The 21442-nt window shown below is 36.5% G+C and overlaps 1 long non-coding RNA gene across 2 annotated transcripts in view; it reads left to right on the top strand.

Annotated features, from left to right (window-relative positions):
• LOC118166914 overlaps positions 1 to 21442 on the top strand; it is a 313441-nt gene that overhangs the window by 210523 nt on the left and 81476 nt on the right. The window contains exons 4-6 of one of the 2 annotated variants that reach the window (XR_004750798.1): positions 1016 to 1021; positions 6740 to 6983; positions 7667 to 8780. This is a non-coding gene — a long non-coding RNA (uncharacterized LOC118166914). Of the gene's footprint in view, positions 1 to 1015; positions 1022 to 6739; positions 6984 to 7666; positions 8781 to 21442 lie in introns of those variants that run through there. The other variant, XR_004750797.1, reaches the window with a different exon arrangement.

The following is a 21442-nucleotide window of genomic DNA, read 5'->3' as shown; positions in this document are numbered from 1 at the left end:
AAGAAAAGAAAAGAAAAGAAAAGAAAAGAAAAGAAAAGAAAAGAAAAAAGAAAAGAAAAGAAAAGAAAAGAAAAGAAAAGAAAAGAAAAAAACACTGAGCCACGTGAGAACTGAACCCATACACAGTGGAATTAAACTATTTAGATAATAACTCTTTTTCAGAACAGTTTTATTCTGATTATCTAGAACTTCTGCATGTTTAATTTTATTTTGGGTTCTGGCTTTGGAGATAATTTTCCATAAAATTAAATTACAGCAGTTGAAGAAATAAAATCTTATTAGACTATCTAGTCTAAACAAGCACTTGTTTGAAATTATTGTGCTACATTAGGGGATTCTTGATCATTAAAGGCTGCATCTGATTTTTTGCCCTTAGATGTTCTTTGCATTTGCATACTGTTTCAGGCTTACAGAGTTGTGCAGTAAACGTGACTAAATAGTTTTCATTGATACTATCTATTTATAATCTATAACATAATGCTATGAATATTGATTTCTAAAGACAGCACTTCTGAATTAAGGTGTTGCAAATTTGAATTATCATGAGTCCAGCTGGCTGTGGTCTTGATGTTTGATACTTACCTTTGGTGAAAAGGAAATAATGTAAGTCTGTAAGGTAAAATCCAGATCTTAATGCAAATACATAATAAATAGGTTTCTTAGAAGAGGAAGGTCAAGGCAGGTACGGTCAAGCTGCAAAATGGGAATTGAGACCACGTACCTGATGACAAAAATCTTTGTTTCATTGGAAACAATAAGAAGGGATTTATGGCAGTGTTATTAACATAAATACATTTATGAATGTTGTTTAGTTTCGTCTAGGTGTTTTTAGAAATATCTTTCCCCTGGAAAATGTAACACCAGAATGAAACTGTCATATCATAAATATTTCCTTTATCATATCTTGAAACTAGGATATTAGTTATTTTGGAACAGATTTTAGTTTTTCTGTGTTTGATCAGAACAGATCAGATCAGTGTCCCTTCTACTATAAATGTGATTCATTTTTTTGAAGGTTTAGGTTTCAGCAAATTGGTGTGTTTTTTTTTCCTATGATATAAATACTCAGCCCAAATTCCCAACTAAACTGAGGAATCAGGTATTTCTATTCAAATAAAAGTAGTAACGGATACTATTCCTGTTTGACAATGAGCTTTTTATGTACATCTCCTGACAAAACACAATTCTAGCTATTTTACCCATAAGTCATTAAAAAAAAAAAAAAAAAGGCCAAAAAAATTTAGATCTCTTAATCAGTCAACTCTAATTTATACAGCCTTGTGGTTTTTATGCCAAGAGGAGCTTTGTGGGAAGTTCAGATACTTCAGGTACTGTCTCTCTCAGGATAAAAAGAGAGAATTTCTGTTGTTTTATGCACTGGTACTTTCTTTAAAAAGGAAAAAAAAAAATCAGAAAAACTATCCAGTGTGCCAAAAGGCTGAGTAATTCTATACTCTTGCACTGATTAAATAAATGGGAAGATGACAGTCAGGTCTGATAAGTTGATTGCTTGATCTCAGTGTAAGCCTTCTGTCCTTCAGTGTGGTTAAACTATAGTGCACTCCTCTGTCAGCAGGGCAGCACAAGAAAGCTGTATTAGTATATCATAGATTCATAGAATCACAGAATATCCCAAGTTGGAAGGGACCCATAAGGATCATCAAGTCCAACTCCTGGCACCACACAGTTCAACCCAAAAGTTTAGGTCATGTGACTAAGTGCACAGTCTCTTCTTGAATTCAGACAGGCTCGGTGAAGTGACTGGGGAGCCTGTTCCAGTGCACAACCACCCTCTCGGTGAAGAACCTCCTCCTGACGTTGAGCCTAAACTTCCCCTGCCTCAGCTTAACTCTGTTCCCGCTAGTCTGATCACTGGTGTTTATAGAGAAAAGGTCTCCTGCCTCTCCACTCCCCCTCGCGAGGAAGTTGTAGACTTCGATGAGGTCCCCCCTCAGCCTCCTCTTCTCCAGGCTGAACAGGCCCAGTGACCTCAGCCGCTCCTCGTAAGTCTTCCCCTCCAGGCCCTTCACCATCTTCATTGCCCTCCTCTGGACACTCTCCAACAGTTGAATGTCCTTTTTGTACTGTGGTGCCCAGAACTGCACACAGTACTCGAGGTGAGGCCGCACCAGCACAGAGTAGAGCGGGACAATCACTTCCCTCGACCAACTAGCAGTGCCGTGCTTGATGCATCCCAGGATACAGTTGGCCCTCCTGGCTGCCAGGGCACACTGCTGGCTCATATTCAACTTGCTGTCAACCACGACCCCCAGCTCCCTCTCTGAGGGGCTGCTCTCCAGCATCTTGTCGCCCAGTCTGTACGTATAGCCAAGGTTGCCCCGTCCCAGGTGCAGGACCCGGCACTTGCTTTTGTTAAACTTCATGCAGTTGGTGATCGCCCAGCTCTCCAACCTGTCCAGATCTCTCTGCAAGGCCTTTCCACCTTCATGTGAGTCCACAACTCCTCCAAGTTTGGTGTCATTGGCAAATTTGCTCAAAACACCTTCTTAGTCCTACATCCAAATCATTTATAAAAACATTGAAGAGGACTGGCCCTAAAATGGAGCCTTGAGGGACCCCACATTTACCACAACCCTTTGAGCCCTGCCCGTCAGCCAATTGCTCACCCATCGTATGATGTTTTGTCTAGTTGTATGCTGGACATTTTGTCCAGTAGGATCCTATGGGAAACTGTGTCAAAAGCCTTGCTGAAGTCCAAAAAGATCACATCAGCTGGTTTCCCTTGGTCAACTAGCAGGGTGATCTTATCATAAAAGGAAATCAAATTTGTTAGGCGGGACCTACCCTTCATGAACCCATGTTGGCTGGGACCAATGACTGCACTGTCCCCCAGGTGCACTTCAAAAACTTCAAGAATCATCTCCATAATTTTACCAGGCACTGACGTGAGACTGACAGGCCTGTAATTGCTTGGGTCTTCTTTCTGACCCTTCTTGAAAATCGGCACAACGTTTGCCAGCTTCCAGTCTACCGGGACCTCTCCAGATTCCCAAGATAGTTGAAAAATAATTGAGAGAGGTCTCGCGATAATGACAGCCAGCTCTTTAAGCACTCTGTGATGAATCCTATCCAGACCCATGGACTTCTAGGGATCCAGGTGGAGCAGCAAATCCCACACATGTTCAGGGTTGGCTGGGAGTTTGTCATTCCCACTGCCAGTCCTCCAGCTCAGGGCACCCTGGGTCCCATAGCCCATCATCAGCGTTGAAGACAGAGGCGAAGAAGGCATTAAACGTCTCTGCTTTGCCTTTGTCATTGTCTGTGAGGAGACCTTCCCCATCAAGTAGTGGACCTATGTTTTCTTTGGTTCTCCTTTTCCTGTTCACATATCTAAAAAAAGACTTTTTTATCATCTCCCACAGATATGGCCAGCTTCAACTCTAGTTGGGCTTTGGCCACACAAATTTTCTCTCTACAAACACGAACAGCACCCCTGTATTCCTTCTTTGTCTCCTGACCCTCCTTTCAGCAGTCGTACGCTCTCTTTTTTCACCTAATCTCCAGTAGAAGATTAGGCTCCTGCCCCGTCTGCCTGACTTCCAATATTTTGGAATTGCCTGTTCTTGTGCTTTTAGGAGGCAGTGCTTAAAGATTGACCAGACCTAATAAATGTCAATGCCTTCAAAAGCAGTTTCCCAGGGGACCTTGCTGACTAGTTCCCTGAGCAGCCTGAAGTCTGCTTTCCCCATATCCAGGGCTGAAGTTTTGGTGTCAGTTTTCCTTCTGTCACCGTAAATTTTAAGCTCAACCACTTCATGGTCACTATGACCGAGACGGCCGCCAATTGCCACGTCTGCCACAAGACCCTCTCTGTTCTCCAGCAACAGGTCTAGGAGGGCACCTTTCCTAATTGGCTCCCTTAGCATCTGCACCAAGAAGTTACCATCTAGGTGCTTTATGAACCTCCTGGACTTGCTCGTGTCAGCCATGTGGTGATCCCAGTTGACATCTGGCAGGTTGAAATCCCCCCTAAGGATAAGGGGAGTTGATCTCGAGGCATCTCTCAGTTCCGCAAAGAGTAATTAATCAGCGTTGTTATCCTGGCCAGGTTATCTGTAATAGACTCCCACAACAACATTCCCTTTATTTGTTTGTCCATTAATCCTTACTCAGAGGCTCTCAACTTTGCCATCAATGACCTGAAGTTCCACACAGTCCAGCCCCTGCTTCACATACATCGCCACCCCACCACCTCGCCTACCCTGCCTGTCCCTCCTGAAGAGCCTGTAACCACCTATTGCAACACACTAGCCACAGGACTCATCCCACCAGGTCTCGCTTATGCCAATGATGTCGTAGCTGTGGGACTGGGCCAAGAGTTCTAGCTCTTCCATTTTATTCCTCATACTGCGTGCATTTGTGTGGAAGCACTTCAAATGCGCCTCCCTACACGCAGGACCTCACGGATCTGACCGAAGGACCTCACTGGCACACAGTCTATATATCAATATATTGATATATCAGTCCATAACCTTTAGAAATAATATTTATACAGAATAAGAATTTGTACATAACTAAATTGAGTGTCACCAGAGCATAGGCTGTTACATGTAGATACACATTTGCTTGAGTAAGTAACAGTGCATATAGCGTACACCTGCAACACGACTGTTTTCAAGTATGTTGACTGATGATCAAGTGGCATTAATTACAGTTAAAGAGGAAACTTGTTTTCTTTTAAGTGCAGTGTCTGACCTTGCAAGGACTTGTGAAGTTGCCTCAAGAGAATAGGAAAAAATAAACTATTTCTTAGACTTCTTATCTATATTCACCCTGAATAATACTTAAAATAAAATTTGGGAAAGTATGTCTGAAATCTAAAGAAAACAGTAGCTATTATGATGAAACTGACTGTGGCCTTTTATAGCTTTTTTATTTTTTTTATATTTTATGACTGCTCTGTTCCCTGCAGTGTATCTGTGAAGTGCAGAAAGAGTTCACAGCAGATGATTATACTAAGGTACCAGAGCTAGTGAAGTGTGAGATAATCTTTTGAGCTGAGAATTAGTGTCTCAGGCAACCAAGCGAGAAACCAAAGGGGAGTTATTTCTTCAGTAAAGTTTAACATCTAAGACACACCTGAAGCTGTAGCTCTTTATTACTCTTCAGGTCAATACTTTTGACTGTCTGCTTACATGTTAATAAACTTTTTTTAAGGGGAGGAGATTGTTTTGACAGAAGACGGATGCTTTGCTTGAAGATCCTATTTTGGTTTTGAAGTTCAAATTTTTAAATTTCTAATAGAATTAGCTAATACATGTAATAAAGCCTTTACAATTTTGTTTTATACACTCCTCAAATGTGTGTGTGCAATACATTCATTTCCATATTTTCCCTGATTAAAAAAAAAAAAAAAAAAAAGATAAAAAAGAAGGGGTGAGTGTGGAAATTTCAGTGGATTCTGGGTTTTGTTCCTCGATTCTATTTCTAGTTTTTATTTTATTTTAATCACTAAAACTAGACATGGTATCTTTAGCACAGTGTAGTGGAATTATGTGAAGTCATAGGTTAGCAAGCAGCTAGCAGTTTTGAAACAGAGGCTGTTGACGTATCCTAAGTTATAAACCTGTGATAAACCATCAAAATGGTTTATGATAAACCATCATAAATCTGTGATGATTGAAACATACCTTGGTTCAGCAGAAACTATGAAAACCTACTATGAAATACTTGAGTTAGTATTGATACCTAGATTATGGCAATTTATTATTTTTATGAAGCAGGAGGTAGTCTCAGGATAAGTTTTGTGTTTCTCAATTCACTGATACGAGACTGAAGAGTTGAGAGTGGGGAAGGATGGGGATATATTAAACACATGGGAAGGGCTTGAAAAACTGTAAAAAGGAGGGGAAAAAACAACTGATGTCTCTGCACAAAATAAAAAATGCTCAGAAATGTATCTTAAGATGATGAGCTCAAGTGCAAGATACTCATTTTCTAATACCAACATAATTTCAGAGCAATATTGCTTTTGCTCATGATGTTCTTGTCACCTGTATTGGCCAAAACATTAAAAAACTAATAAAAGTTCCTCTACCTACTTTTTTAAGGTTCCGTGAGCCTTATATTGGAAATTATTCTTTGTATTTTTTTTTACCCCTTTTCAACCAGTCTCCTTGGCATTTTCAGAGCAAGAATTTACATTAAATATACTCTCAAACTTTAATGCATCAGGCCAAAGATGGTCAGAGTTGTTAAGTGCTAGTAAAACATCTGGCATTACAAATAGACCTTAAATAAAGAACATACGCCTACTTTGTAGATATAACTGACTAATTATGTGTTTGTAGATATAACACTAATTATGTGTTAGTGTGTTTGTGCATGATGCTGCTGTGTGAACTAAGTGCTCACCCCTCATTGATTTTTGAAGAACCATAAATAGGATAATAAGTAATGGTATAAAAAAAACTATTGAAAATTAAAATCCAACTGTACATAGTGTTTCATTATTTAAAAATGTGTAATTAATGCATGCTGCCCTCAAATGTTCTACCTAATCTTCCAAGTCAGGTGCAGCAGTTAGATTTTATTAGTGATCAAAAATGTGTACATTTGTCTATTCTTAGTGCTATTTCAGGGAAAAGTCTTTCTTTAATGTCAGCTTATATTTATATGCTTTCACCCATAAGCCTATTCCTCTGATATTTGAGAAGCATGCATGAATGTGTGTGTGACTGACAAAATCACAGAATCACAGCACAGTTGATGTTGGAAGGCACCTCTGGTGGACATCAGCTGGAGGAGGTTGCCCAGGACTATGTTCAGGCAGCTCTTGAAGATCTTCAGGGAAAGAGACTGCATAGCCTGTGCCAGCACTCTGTCACCCATACAGCGAAGAAGTGCTTCCTGATGTTCGGAGGAGACGGCCTGTGTTCCAGTTTGTGTCCATTACCTTGTGCTCTGTCACTGGGCTCCCCTGGAAGTAGCCTGACTCCATCATCTTACTACTCTCCCTTAAGGTATTTGTGCACTTTGATGCAGATTGCACATAGGTGACATATATCTGCTATTCTTTTTTTTTTTTTTTTTTTTTTTTTTTTTTTTTTTTTTTTTTTTTTTTAGTCTGCATGCATGATTGTCAAGAAAGACTTGCTTATCAGAATGCCTAAACCCCTGCCCTTGTTTCAATTTTTTTGGACTGGAATATAACATTAAAAATCATCATATGAGAGCAGAGCTGGAGTGCAATGACATAATAGCATAGCGTTATGTATTGAGAAATAATTTTAGAAGATTTAATTTAACTTATCATATTCTTCGCACAGGTGCTGTTATTCTAAAAGGATATTGATAAAATAGTTGGCAATGTTTTAGCCATTCTTTTGTTACCATTAAATAAACATTGTGAGCATTTAACATTGACATTAAGCTGAGATTATCTATCTCATAGCTGAGATCTAGATCTTTAGTCGGTCTTCACCAAAGTGTTTTAGTCCACTAAGGTTGATAAATGTTATTGATTTTGCTTTCTGAAGTTGTTTTCATATACTGAAATTTAGGAGCTCTGAAGAGATGACAGTTGACACTTAATCGCAGTAGCTAGTAGATGCCCAAAGGGTTTAAGCAACTAAAACCTAGCGGGGTGCAATGGGGCTCAGAAAGAGAGGAGAGATTGACTGTGTTTGCATCTTTTTAGATACAGGATGAGACAATGGTTTTGCTCATTGACACTGCTGGACAGTTAAATGCCATGTTGTTCTGAACTTGTGAGAGAAATTCTTCCTGTGGTTGTGCTCAGAAATTTCATAGTTGTGTTTCCTTAGCAAACCATCTGGCTGATGGTTGGTTTCATTGTTTGTCTGTCTGGTGTGCCAACTAAGAAACAAAATTTTCCCCAAACTTGCTGCAAATTAAAATATCCTGGTGAGCCTGATTTCTGATCAGGTTTTGACAGGCAGAAACAATCTATCTGAAACAGATGTTTCCTTTTCTGCAGCCACTATTATTATTTCTGATTACTTGCATCAGCTCAGACGACTGATAGTTTCTCAACAACTTACAGAATGAATACTTTTTTAAAATGTATGCCTCTTCTCAATGAATGATATGTCCATAGACAAGAACGTAGTAATAAAATTGTATTGCAATAGAAGCAGACAATTCTTAAATGATGACCGCATTATCCAATTTTAGATTTGGAACATGGAGCATATGGTTTTTCCTCCCCTTTTCTAAAAAGAAGTGTAATGAAACGCATTTTTACTGGGGTTAGTGTACTAAACCTATCCTCTACCATTGCATGCGATTATCCTCAATGTTCTAGTATCCAGCAAAAATCAACCTGCAGATGATGAACAAGGTAAAGCTGAAGCCAGGTTTGGCTAAGAGCCTACCCAGCTGCTCTCACTCCCTTCTCTACAGGGTGGGGGAGAAAACAGGGTGGAAAAGCTGAGGCATCGAGTGAAGCATAGGGAGATTGCCTACCTGGTACATCTAGGGGCAGAACAGACTGAAATTGGGAAAGTTCATTTGATCTATTGTTGAGTACCCCAGATCATTTTTATTCCTTTCTCCTGTGTTTGCATTTATAGAAAATGTATCTGTGCTCTTGTTGATTTGTTTAAGTGCTGTAAACTTAAATAAATACATGTGCTGAGAAGAGACAGGGATCTTTTTACAGTTATATGAGGATTTCTGAATCAAGTTTATTAAGAGCGACTGATTCCACAATGCTTTACCCAAATTATAGAGAGGGTAATATCACAAGGCTTAGCCACCTCATCTGAAATGATGAAATAGTTCTCATCATAAAAAGCTTTCATGAGTTTATTTTTCTTGAAAGACATTATTCCTCTATGATCTCAGGTTTATTACACAAACAATGCTACCTTCTGAAAATATATCTACTCTCTATATAAGGCAGTCTTTGGTGCATTATTTTTCTGTTTACCTTTGTGTTTAACTTCTTTATGCATTAACACAAAGAGCTTAAAATAAAGCTAGTATAACCTGTTATTTGCTAATGTTGACCCCATAGAAAAAAAGGTCTGTCTCTTCCGCTTTAAGCCTATAATCATTACAAAGCAAGATGAAACTTTTGAAATTAAACCAGAGTGGTTTCTTGTTTAAATTAGTACTCCGTGTTACTTTGCACAGCTTGAAGTTTTAGATTATATTCAAGATTGGTACTGCAAGGTAAAAATAAACAATACAAATAGTGAAACATTTAAACCTTGAACTTGCACAGTGCATGAAACTCTTGCAGCCCTGATCTTTACTGAAATATAAGGGACAATTTTATTATTATTATTATTTAATTTTAATTGGGTTAGCTTCTGACTTACCTCAGGGTACTTACTGGACACATTAGTAGGCTTGTTGGCTGCAGAACTGCTCCATGAAGGCTTCTGAAATCCAAACATGTAGAGTTTCCCACCTCTTTGTTTACCTGATTTATGACAGTGGGAAAACAGGTTTGCTAAAGGAAAGCCTCACAGCTGTGACTTCTTTATATAACATTGTGTTCTCTGTGACAACAGAACAACAAACTTTTCCGCTGAGGAGGCCTGACACAGATTTAAAACTTACCCTTGTGTAGCTTCCTTGCTTGTATTTTCAATCTGGTTCCAAGGCAGAGTACCCTCAGATGCCTGCTGGATATGTGTACTAAGCACATGAGAACATTTTATAAATCCTTGTGTTTAAGTTCTTGTGAGACAAAAAAAGCAAAATCAATGCCTGTATATCGTATACTTGGAGACCTTTCCTGATATTAGAATGCTTTTCAAGTTAGCAAACACAGGCGTAACCTCATCTAGCAGCTGACAGCTGAAGTTGCATATAATTGATAGCAGTTGTCCAGAAGCATGTAAGGTGTGAGAGAATGAAAACCAACTGTAATTGCTGGATATGATATAGTTTCCTTTCCCAGAAATAACTGAGGTGCTGCTAGTAAGGAATAGGAATTACTTAAAATTTCTTAAGAATGTATTTCCTTGTTCTAATTCAATTAATTTTATGACTTTTTTCTTAATTGAAAATTTCTTTAACCATTTACTCTTTATTGGAAGATATCACTACCTCTGAATCTGCTTATGCGGCTGTCTTGTCTTACCCTTGTGACTGACAAAGCCCCAGAGGCTGGAGTGTCACTCACTGAATGAACCCCAGCAATGGGAGGAGGCTGAGAGGAGGTGGGCAAGGGCAGTGTGGCTCAGGGAATAGTGCAGGATGTGTGTGACTGACCACACCTGGGGCAAAGAAGCTGACTATTTCAACACACGGGATCAGAGGGTGGGCTTTTTTTTGATAGACAGCTATTAGCAGTGGGTCAGCTGGTGGTGGAAATGCTCATCCCTGAGTTCATTACATGAGCAGGAATGTCTCCCTGAGTTAGCCAGAGCAGTGTGAGGGGCTCAGCCCAGCCCCGAGTACCTGTGCTGCCAGAACAGGGAGCAGCTGAACTTGAGGAGAGCTCTGAGCCTGAGCTGGCCTCAAGCAGTGTGGTCCCACCCCAGGTGGTGATGGTGGGCACAGAGACTGGCACTGGTACCACTCTGGTGCTATGGCCATGCTGTGTACTGCAATTGCTGTATTGGCCTTCAGTATGTTGCTGTATCATTTCTCAAAACCAAAATCCCACATAACATCAAATGTCACCCAACAAGCAAATCTGATATAAAACATTATACCTTTCATGTGTGGAATATCTAAAAGAGACCGGTTTGAGAGTATTGGATTCTGACAAACCTGTATTTGAGGGAATAAATATCTTCAAACTCAAATGAGAAGGCAATGTCTTCAGGGTAGCTTGTGCATTTTTTGTATAACATGTTGGATTGTTGCTCTATTATTTATTTTAGGAGGAAAAATCAGACCTTCAGTGCATGTGTTTTTTTCTCAGCAAAACTTGAGTAGCTAGAAGTTTATACATACATAAAGAGAAAACAATGCATTTTTTTTATTATTTTTTAACATTTTAAGGTGAGGTTTATGATGAATTATGTGCTTTGCCTGGTAATCTTGCCATGCATTGGCCCCTTTGGATATTCAGTCCTACTTCAAATGTAGCTGTAAGGAACATGCCATTGCTTTTGGAAGCAGAAATTTTAAAGTATAATGTACATAGTGTAATATATGCAAAATTCAAAATGTTTTGATAAGAGATTTGCTCTTTTTGTATCCTACCATTTATTACTTTTATCTATAATTATGGTAACACAATGTTAATAGTTTCTCATTTGTCATTAATTGATATGCATATTTTAACAGCCTATTTGAGTACTCTTGTTTCTCCTTTATCCCCTGCAGCTGAAGGAAGGGGGGGGAAGGGGGGAGGATTTTTTGTTGCCTTTTTAGAACAAAAGAGCAAAATATAAAACCTGTTTCACTGGATACAAGGAAAAAAAAATGAAATAGTGTGTACACAACCAGCAGCAAGAAATTTGTTTAAAAATTACAATGGTGAAAAAAAAAAGTGTATTTGATAGAAGTATGAAATGTGTCAGACTATGAAATGTGTTTATATGTATTTCTCGCTTTGAAACTAATGGGAATTAGATAACTAAATGCCTTTCAAAGTCTGATCCAAACATTTTAGGTGAAAATTTATTGAAATCTCAAGAAACAGTACTTGTTTTTTCCCCTAACTCCAATTTCACTTGAGGCTTCAGTGAGGTCAGGAGTTAAAGTATTTGAAGTTGTATGTGGAGGTGTGAATTTGTCTGGAAGAATCATAATATTTGCACTGTAAAAGCAAATCTTGTTCTCTCTTTCTTTTCATAGTTCCCATCATTGAATGATATAGGTGTCTCATGACTTGTAATTAGATTATCACTCAGACTCATCTCTGCTATAGACAGAAATATTTAGATTTCAAACTCATATGCAGGAAGTATGTTCACATGCATTCACCTGTTCAGTCCTTACAGCAGTAACAAAGCTCATGATACAAACTTCTTTTTGAAAAGTTGTTCCTTTCTTGTGTTGAGCACAGTAACTCACAAGAGGAAGAAGCATCTGCAAAATGAATTACAGTTTCTTGGGGAAAATATTCAGTATTCCAAAGTACTATATTACATTTGAAAGTACTTTTTTTTTTTTAATATATATATCTGATTATATAGGATAATACCTACTTGAAGGTGGCATTTGTCTTTAAGAATATCCTTTCTTTAGTGTACCTGTAGCAATTTCTGCCTGCAGAGGAAGAATCTAAATGAGATTTTTCCAAACCTTTTTTTAGAAGAGAAGTACTCAGCATTTCAAAATATATTTCCCCACCAATAAAAAGCAATACCCAAACACTTTTTTATACATCCTTTACAGTTTGTCTCTTATTATATACTTATATAATAGGAAATCTTTGGACCTTGGAGAGAAACTGGATTTCAGTACTTGATAAAGAAGTAATTCTATAAAGTAGTGAGCAAGTACTTCAGTTGGGTACAGTCTCTAAAGATGACATCTCCTATGTTTTTTTTTAATTTTTATTTTATTTTTTATTTTTTGGCTGCATGAAGAATTGGTGTTCCTGGTTATTTCTGTTGTTATTCTACATTTTTCTTTTACATTCTTCATCAGCTTCAGCAATTGTGTTACGTGTGCCCCAGACCACACAGATGGTCTGATCTTTAGGTCAGTGTACTCAGCTTTTAAAATATTGATTTCTTCCTTGTGCTGCATACAGTAAGGTTAACTGGGCTATTCTGTTCTTTGGATAGTCACTTTATTTTTTATAAATTCTCTGTTCTTCCGTTTTCATGAATTATCTTGTCCACGTGGCCACTTACTGCTGTGACTTCTAGTTAGATACCATTTGAATTGGTATAATTGTATCACTATGCTATTTTAAAATTTCTGATGCTCTTGGGTCTGTGTTACTTGTCTCATACACCATAATGACCTGATGTATTTTAAACAAAAAATTATTCTGAAGTTACTTTTCTGCATTTGAGAAACTCTGTTAAGATTGTCAGATTTTGTTGCATACAAGAAAACCTGAGATGTCAGGCGACTCTTCTTCTCTAAGCAACTCATGTCTGTTTTATATTGCCTTTTCTTGTTTGCAATGGCACTAATTCAAATAGGTGCCTCAAATGGCCCTCATCCACATGAAACATCTAGCTCACTGTATTCAGCCCTCGTTGAAAGGGAATTACTGTCTTCTCACAGAAGAAAAGGAGATTGACTAAGCTGATGAGAGGAGTTTTAGAAAATTGTAAGTATGGAGAAAAAAAAAAAATATTAGCCAGCTCATCTTCACCTCTGATACTATTAATGTTGCTTAGTAAAATTGTACTGTGTACATTTCTGTCTCTTGTTGCTTACTACACTTGTGCATCTGTGACTTGATTTTTCTGATTACTGAAACTTGACTTGATTTTGAGCATGAGAAGCAAGATGGGAAGTTTTAGCCTCACTAAATATTTCTTTTTTTCAGTCTTCTTTTTTTCAGGCCTCCCTTGAGTTTTTTTCCAATACACATTGTTTGCATATGCTTCACCTGTGTTGCTGGCTTTGTTACTGAGGTAGTCAGCCATTTATTTCCTGTGGTACTTGCCTTGGTTGGTTAACCGTCTGCCTCAAATGGTTGTACGAAGGCGAGGCTAATGAATAAAATAGTGGACTTGTTTGCGGTTGATGATATTGGGGAATTTAAAAAATGTTTCCCTACGTTTTGACTGAAATTGCTATGGAGTTTGATATTTTATGTTTATATGTGTACGTATTATATATATGTGTATGTGTATGTTTTTCAACATCCACAACTGTCTCTATTCTGAAAGCCCAACATGTGCAAGTCACATCAAAAAAATAGGAAAGTCATACACATTTTACCCCTTATTGGTTGAAATATTCTAGTCTAATTTATGCATAACAAAAAGTCAACATATAGAAGGAGAAAAAATCATTTCACATGTCCCTAAAGGACAATAAAGTTTTGTAAGCACAAGGTGCACAGAAGGGGAGCACAACTGAAAAGTGGCCAAATATTTAAGTCCACATCCAAAAGAATAAATAAATAAATAAGTAAAACCAAAACTACCTCAAGGCCTTTACTTTTCTCCACAGATCCATATGGAAATAGCCAATGTTACGTATTTTTTTGTAGTTAACTTCTCAGTTGAATTTCTTTGATAGACTTTTTTCTTACATCTTGAGATACATTTCTCTCCAGAAGTAAGTGAGCTGACGTACTTAAGCCTGTTAAAATATGGATGTGAGCAATTTCACTCCATTAACATTTAAGTAGTGCATTGAAAGTACAGTTGTACCTTACAGAGTAGTGTAACTCCTGGTATCAGAGAGCAGATGAATTATAAAATAAGTTTGGTGGCAAATGGTCCCTGAAAGGTATTCATTTGATCACATCTTCTTTTACATGATCCCTACACTGCTTAGACAAGCCAGTGGAGTTATTTTTTTAACCATCCAGAGAACAGGAAGGACAGAAATCTGGTGTCTTCCGTTATGCAACACGCCAGGTTGCAAACTAGTAGTTTGGTAGGTAAACAGATCTTTCCCACTCTATTATAAAATAAGACAATTAAGCATGTGGAAAAGATGGAGGTGAGAGGAAATAGTGAGATTCTTTAAAATTAGGGAATAGAGAAAATTATTCAAGGATTTCTACTCTATGTGACCTCAGCATCTATTACTAAAAGTATGTTTCAAGTAAGCAATAAAATAATTGTTTAGGAAGGTTGGTGTTGTATTTTAGATGTTTATTGAAAAAAAAAAAAATAAATAAATTTGTAGTGCTTCTATAGAAAGAGAATCATCTTTGAGAAGGATGACCAGAGCCACAACTTGCTTTTGCTTTTTGCAATCAGGGAAAGAAAGACTAAAGACTATGTAAAATCCCTGAAAGTCTTATCTGAGAAGAGCTTAAATGCTATACTGATGTGAGTACTATTGAAAATTATTGAGAGACTTTTATTTATTTATTTATCAGTCTCTATATGCTTGTCTTCATAAAACAGGATGAAATAAGAACAACCCATCATGCATCATGGTTTCTGTTACCTTTTCTAATGTAAGGCAGTGTTGAAAGAGGCAGCATCAAACTGAAAGTGTCACATTTCTTTTCTCTGTGTAGGTCACCTTATTCATTATTTGCAAAAAGTCTGATCAGTATGTATTCCTGACAAAATGCTGTTTACATCTAAACATTACTAAGAGAGTAGGAAAGCAACTATCGAGAGTTTATGAGCCTGAAAGGCATGAAATAATGAATAAATTGGATTTTAGTTTCATCTAATAACAAATTGAGGTTTCTTTCTCTCAGTAGGGAGTATAGAATATGCAGGATCTGGCCCTTGTTCAGAAAAGCAACTTGTTAAATCTTAACATATCAAAGTATTTCTTCCCTTCTCTACTTTATATAATGTTTCTGAAGTGTTTGGCTTATTTTTGTATCAGTGAAATTACAAACTAGATGGTAAAGCAATCAAAGGTTGAAGTGTGCTCTTGAGTATGCACATATTGGCCCTGCAGGGGTAGGTGGAAGTTTCTTATACAAATACAGTGACTGTATTTAGTTCACAGTATGTAAATGGACTGTTAATAAGAGTTTTGTGTTGCACCCTTGTGCCCTTTAATGTATGCATGCTGTGATGCTTGTTTGCTGTGCCACAGTCCTGTTGCATCTCTGAGGATTTCTCAGTGGCCTTCATCAGAGGATGAAGAAAAGCAGAATATGCAAAATAAATGCGGTGGGAGGTTTTCAAAATTACTAAGAAATAAATTAAGTAATCAGCATTTCACCTGCTATACTAAGTGGATGCTATTAGTAAACACTAGAGGGTAGGTTTTCAGCATATAAGGACTCAGAGTTAGCAGCAAGCTTTGATAATGATGTGAATTGCTTGTTAAATTCCCTGCGTGCCTTACTGAGAATTAGCTAGTAGTTGTATGGGACTTAAGATCAGCTAAAGCTGTCTGCAACTCAAAGTTTTCATTTCCCAAAGTTGCAAATACTTTTTCTTTTGGCATATAAATCTGTAGACACTCTGCTCTGTTATTATACATGCAAATTGACTCTAACTGGATCATTTTGCGTCATTCTGAGCTGATGAGAAAAGCCCCACGCTAACCATATGTTATACTAGCTCCATAAAGGGAGCAATGGGATATTTTGTACTTTTTCATGTCTGTCACTGGATCCATAGCTTTTTTTTTTTTTCTTAAACTGCATATTTAGGCACACAAGGAGAACTGGATTTACAATCCCTGTATCCTGAGATGCAGCACTTGTAAGCTGAAGACAGAAGAAAAAAGAAAAAAAAAAGGAAGAAAAGAAATGGGAAACAATGGGAAACAAACCATGCAACTGTAGAGGTCCAAAAAAACTCTCAAAAGCTAGAAATTCATTGTAAAATCATTTTTTCTAGCTGTCATGAAAATTAAACATTCACATTTTTTCTTTCCAATTTTCCTTGCTCTGCTTAAATGAAGGATAGTCTATGAGATTTATCTTTGTCAGCATTTATGCTAAAGAGCGGTATAAGTAGCTTGAACCAATTTCAGTAGTCTTTACTTGCTACTCTCAGTTTACTGAGAGTTTTCCCCATTCAAAAGTAGTCCTTGCAGTTCTATGTACATTTTTTTCTACCACATGTTGTTAATTGGCTTTCTGGTAGTTATAATGAGTATTATTATGCAATTAGAGATTTACTTCTTTTTCTTTTTTTTTTTTTTTTTTTTTTTTTTTTTTTTTTTTTTTTTCTTCTTAAGGAGGAAAAGTTTTGGAGCTTTGTGAAAATGAGGAAAAGTTGGCACTCTGGCTTTATCAAGCTGGGAGTAAGACTTTGGAGATTGTACTTAAGGCTAATAACTGTTTGTCTATTATTTTTTGCTTTGCAGATGATAGTCAACATTCTTGTAGCTCTTCTAAGACTTCTTAAAGATTTTAATACCATTTATTGATGAAAATCTTGTATATACTGCTTATGGTTTTGATAGAGATTTAAAGAAATCTTTAAGAAGAAAAAGGAATTGTTTCCCTTTTTTCATTATGGACTTTGTTATAGCTAAAAAGATTACAAATTGAAATGGAATATTAGAAAAGGTATCCCTAACTCATAAAATGTTAAGAACTGTATCAATTGAGCAAGAATTGGCATATTTTGCAAAAAACTAGGGTCTGTGGTGTAGTTAGGATCAAGATGAGCTAGCTTATATGATTTTTATTGAGTTAATAGGATATGAAATACTTACTGGAGTAAACAAGGAGAAAAGTTTTCAGAATCAGAAAGAACCTGAGATGATCTTACTGCTGGAGAAGGTGTAGAAACAATGCTCCTTTGGTAATTTCAGTCTGTTTTCCTAGAGAAACAAGATTTAGCAGTCATATGGTATTTGTCTCTGATAATTTTTAGATGTGTTTCAGCCATATACATCTATTTTGGCCATGTTTGACAGAGTGATAAAGGTCTCAGAGACAAAACAGCATTAAAATAAGTAGGTGGATAACATGCCCAACTGAGACATATGCTGCATTACTTTATTATCCAGTAAAAACAAAATAAATGTCCTAGGCTCGGAAAGAGGTTCAGTTGGGGCTTACATCTTCAATAAACAGCAAGGTCAATCAAACACAGGCACAAATCTATAGGATACCAAGCTTCACTGGATTAGATACTAGAGTTCATTGGATTGCTGTTTGTGTGTTTGGAAATAGGACTTAGTAAGACTTTCCTATGAAGATGTTTTCCTTACTGGTTCACAGGCAAATGATGTTTCTATCAATAGATAGAAAAGATATCAGTTCTTTTTCCTGCTTTAACTTTTTTTTTTTTTTTTTTTTTTCTTAAATCAAAATATTATCATGATTTATCAAGCCTCCTAAACTTCAGGGAGTGTAGGGGCAAGCAGACCAAAGGGTGTGTGTGTGCAGGGAGAAAGAGAATCTGAGCATGAGAAAAGAGAGCAGTGGAAAATTTTCTGCATTAGATACAGGCATGTATCATTGTAGATCTCATATATCCAATTGAAACAACTCATAGTATACAGTAACAAACATTGACCAATGTAGTTGGTGCTGCTTCTTGAATGCTTTGTATTTAAGGAATTTACTACCTGGTATAAAAAGAACCAGAGGGTGTTTTTCTTTCTTTTTCTTTCTTTTTCTTTCTAACTATGACCTACTTCCCTATTTTTCTCATTTTCCTGTGGTGCTTTTTGTTGTTGTTTTATTTTGTTTGTTTGTTTCATTTGATTGTTAGGTATGCTCAATTGGATCCCTAGGAACAAATAATTTGTTTGCAACTGTCAGGAAAAGCCAGTCTCAGTTGAGGGTGAGGGGAGGCAAGAGGAGAGAGACTGCAGTACCAGTGCTCTCTGGGATGGTGGCCCATAAGTTCCTTAAAGGTTAATTTGAGGAGTTCAGTAAAATGCAATTGAGGATTAACTGGGTCTAGTGTTAATAATTTGGTCTCTGAATGCTAACAAATGAAGTGCATGGTGATCAATACTGGGAGGGAAAGAATACCGATTTGTTCAAGAAATGTGAATAAGACGGCATTTTTAAGAGGATGCCTGTCATCTTGCTGCTTTCTGTCAGGAAGGTAATTTGCATGGCTGGAGCTATGCAGAAATGCTAAGTTTATGTTAAATATTTTTATATATATATATATATATATATAAAAAAAAGTTTAAAAGAAAATTTAAGTGATTGATGATAAGAGTAATGTGGTTATAACTTCCATGTGATTGAGAGTTTACTTGTTTGGGAGTCTGAGTCAAATCATCACGTTAACTAGATCATCAGCAAAACATGAAGTTTTGGGTATTTTGACATCAGCCATCCCTTAAGTAAATAAACCTTTGCTGAAGGTTTCTTTCACAAGCTTCTTTCTAATAATTTTCAAGGATATGGGCCAGCGCTGGTAGCACTAGCCTATCCACGTTACAAATAAATTCATTAACCGCTGAGATTACTCACAATTAATGTTAAGCGATTTTTGTTTATGTAATGTAATATTTACTAGTTTCTCAGTATTTTTATTTTGTCTGAATAATCATTTTTTTGTGTAATCTGGTTAAACATTTTTTATTCTTTTATGTCAAAATAATAATAGTAGCAATAATAATAAATCTAGACTCCCTGAGACTCACCAAAGGCTTTAATGAATTTGATATTTTTATTAATAAATAATTTTACTAGAAACTTCCTTGCCAGCTCTAATAATGATCAGTAGCTTTTTCACTTGTTCTTTATTTTCCAAGAACAAAAGCAAAGAAAAAGTGTTTCAGAGGAACAATTTCAAATATTGAAATATATGTTTGCATTAAATTATTTTTTCCCTATATAAGATGATGTGACTATACCTGTATTAGCTCCAGGGGGATTCAACTGAGTGAAAAAATAAAATGTCACTTGGGAAGCATCATTTGCATTTTCAGGATTGCTTAATAAGCATTTTGTGTTAACAAGCACACTTTAGTCATTCCATAAGAGTTTAAGAGCCATTAATGGAGCTGTCTTTCCCAGAATAATCATAAATATTTAGATCCCAGTAGCGAGTTTAATCAGTTACAATATACATTCTCCATAGTTAATATGCTGCCCCCAGAATACGTTTTTCAGCTATCAGACAAATTATTTTTTCTTCAATGCTGTTAATCAGCTTAGAAGAGGTAGCTTTTAATTAATTAATTAAGATGATTTTATGGAATATGGGATTAATTTAATTCACATTTTAAGCTAGTTAAATAACCTTATAGACATGATTAAATGAGTTACATTGAATATCTGCTGTTCAAATAAATAATAAAAGCCTCTTCATGAATGACATCTAATCCCTGTAATTATGTTCTGTTAGGATTCCCTCTTAAATATTTATTTTATTATATGTTAAAAGACCAGTTCGTGTGACATTCACTTAATATATTGCAGTGGAGCACCTCCTAGAAAAAATTGTTGATAGACAGTGGTTGTTATAGGTGTGAATGTTGTTGGTGTATTGGCTTTTGTTTTGTGAAACATTTATTACAAAGCAATCAGATCTTCCAAAGTGGAAACAGAAGTATTCAAATTCTAATATTAAATTCCAAACAGACAAATTCAAAAATATTTTTTTTAAGTTCAAGTTATTTTTCTGAAAGTTACACATTAAAAATAAAATTAACATGACAAATAGCAATATTTCATTCCTAACATTGAGTTACATTGTTCAGAAATAAGTTAAATGTACCTTTATGATTTCATTAATTCAGGGAATAATTGGTGGTCAGCAATGGGCTTTGGGAAGTGCTGTATTTGATGATTAAAGAACTGATTTAGCAAAATATTTGAAGGTGTTCATAATTTTGAACACACTAATACCTATAGACTTTGGTTGTGAATGCCTTGTCCACGCTTGCAAAAGTAACTCTTAAATTTACACGTGATAGTACCTTTTTGAGTCTGAAGCATATATGATCCACTTCTTTACAATAAAAGGTAAAATTATTTTGAGATAAAACATAGCTTTTATTGGCTGCGTTTGTGTTCAATGAACAATCAAATTAATTCAAACAAGCCAAAAGCCCTAAGGATTAAACTACAACTCTTATTTCAAATAATGGCAATATATGGTACTGGTGAGTCACAGTGCATTGGATGCTTCTCATTTGCACTCAGTTTAGTTTTAGTGTTTTAAATAACACTACATTTGAAAAATCCCTTTCTTTAATATCTGATGATGTCACTGTTTCACAGACAAGAATGGAATAGCCTTACTGGGAAGAGCACACCCATTGCCATAGTTGCTGTCTTTTAACCTACCAAACACCTTGTCAAGTTTTTTTTTTTTTTTTTTTTTTTTCGTCTCTCTATAATGCTAATAACTTTTTCAGCTGATTTGCTTGCAGTGGTTATGGAAAGAAAACTGAACTTGGGAATCTGTCTGTGGAGTACTGTTAGTTGGAACTGTGTGAGCAGGTGGGGTCACTTAATGTGAGAGAATGCAAAGAGGAAGAGGAGGAATCATAAGCATGGCAGTTACAGATCAAAGTAGGCAGTTTCTATCATCATAGATATGTCACTTCTTGGTCCTTTCTCAGTCTTTTAAACTCTTTGGCTGTATAATCTTCTGTTCCGAGATAGACTTCATAGGTTGTTCAGTAGCTGCTTGCAATTCCAGATTATCTTTGAAGCAAGCACATATTGACCTTGAACTGACAAAGATATTCTTATTAGTACGAAGAGCATGTTCCGTGCTCTGTTTCTGCATAGTGATTGTGTGAAATGTGAAAACCCTTGGGATGTTGAGTGGACAAGGCTGTATTATTCTGCAGTTTACCTTTCTCATCATGGAGTTGATCAGTGAGCTGTAACGGAGAGAAAAAGGATAGGAGCATGAGAGAGAAAATCCACTTACAGAGATTAGCCTCGATACGCATTGATTTAACACAACAATAAGAGCTTTTAAGAGAGGCTATACAGCAAAACAATAGATTTTCCATTTTATTACAATATGAAGAGAAAAAGTAC

This window comes from Oxyura jamaicensis, chromosome 4 (genome assembly GCF_011077185.1).
Source record: "Oxyura jamaicensis isolate SHBP4307 breed ruddy duck chromosome 4, BPBGC_Ojam_1.0, whole genome shotgun sequence".
NCBI lineage: Eukaryota > Metazoa > Chordata > Aves > Anseriformes > Anatidae > Oxyura > Oxyura jamaicensis.
The sequence above is the reverse complement of the archived record's forward strand: the minus strand, read 5'-3'. Positions and strand labels throughout refer to the sequence as shown.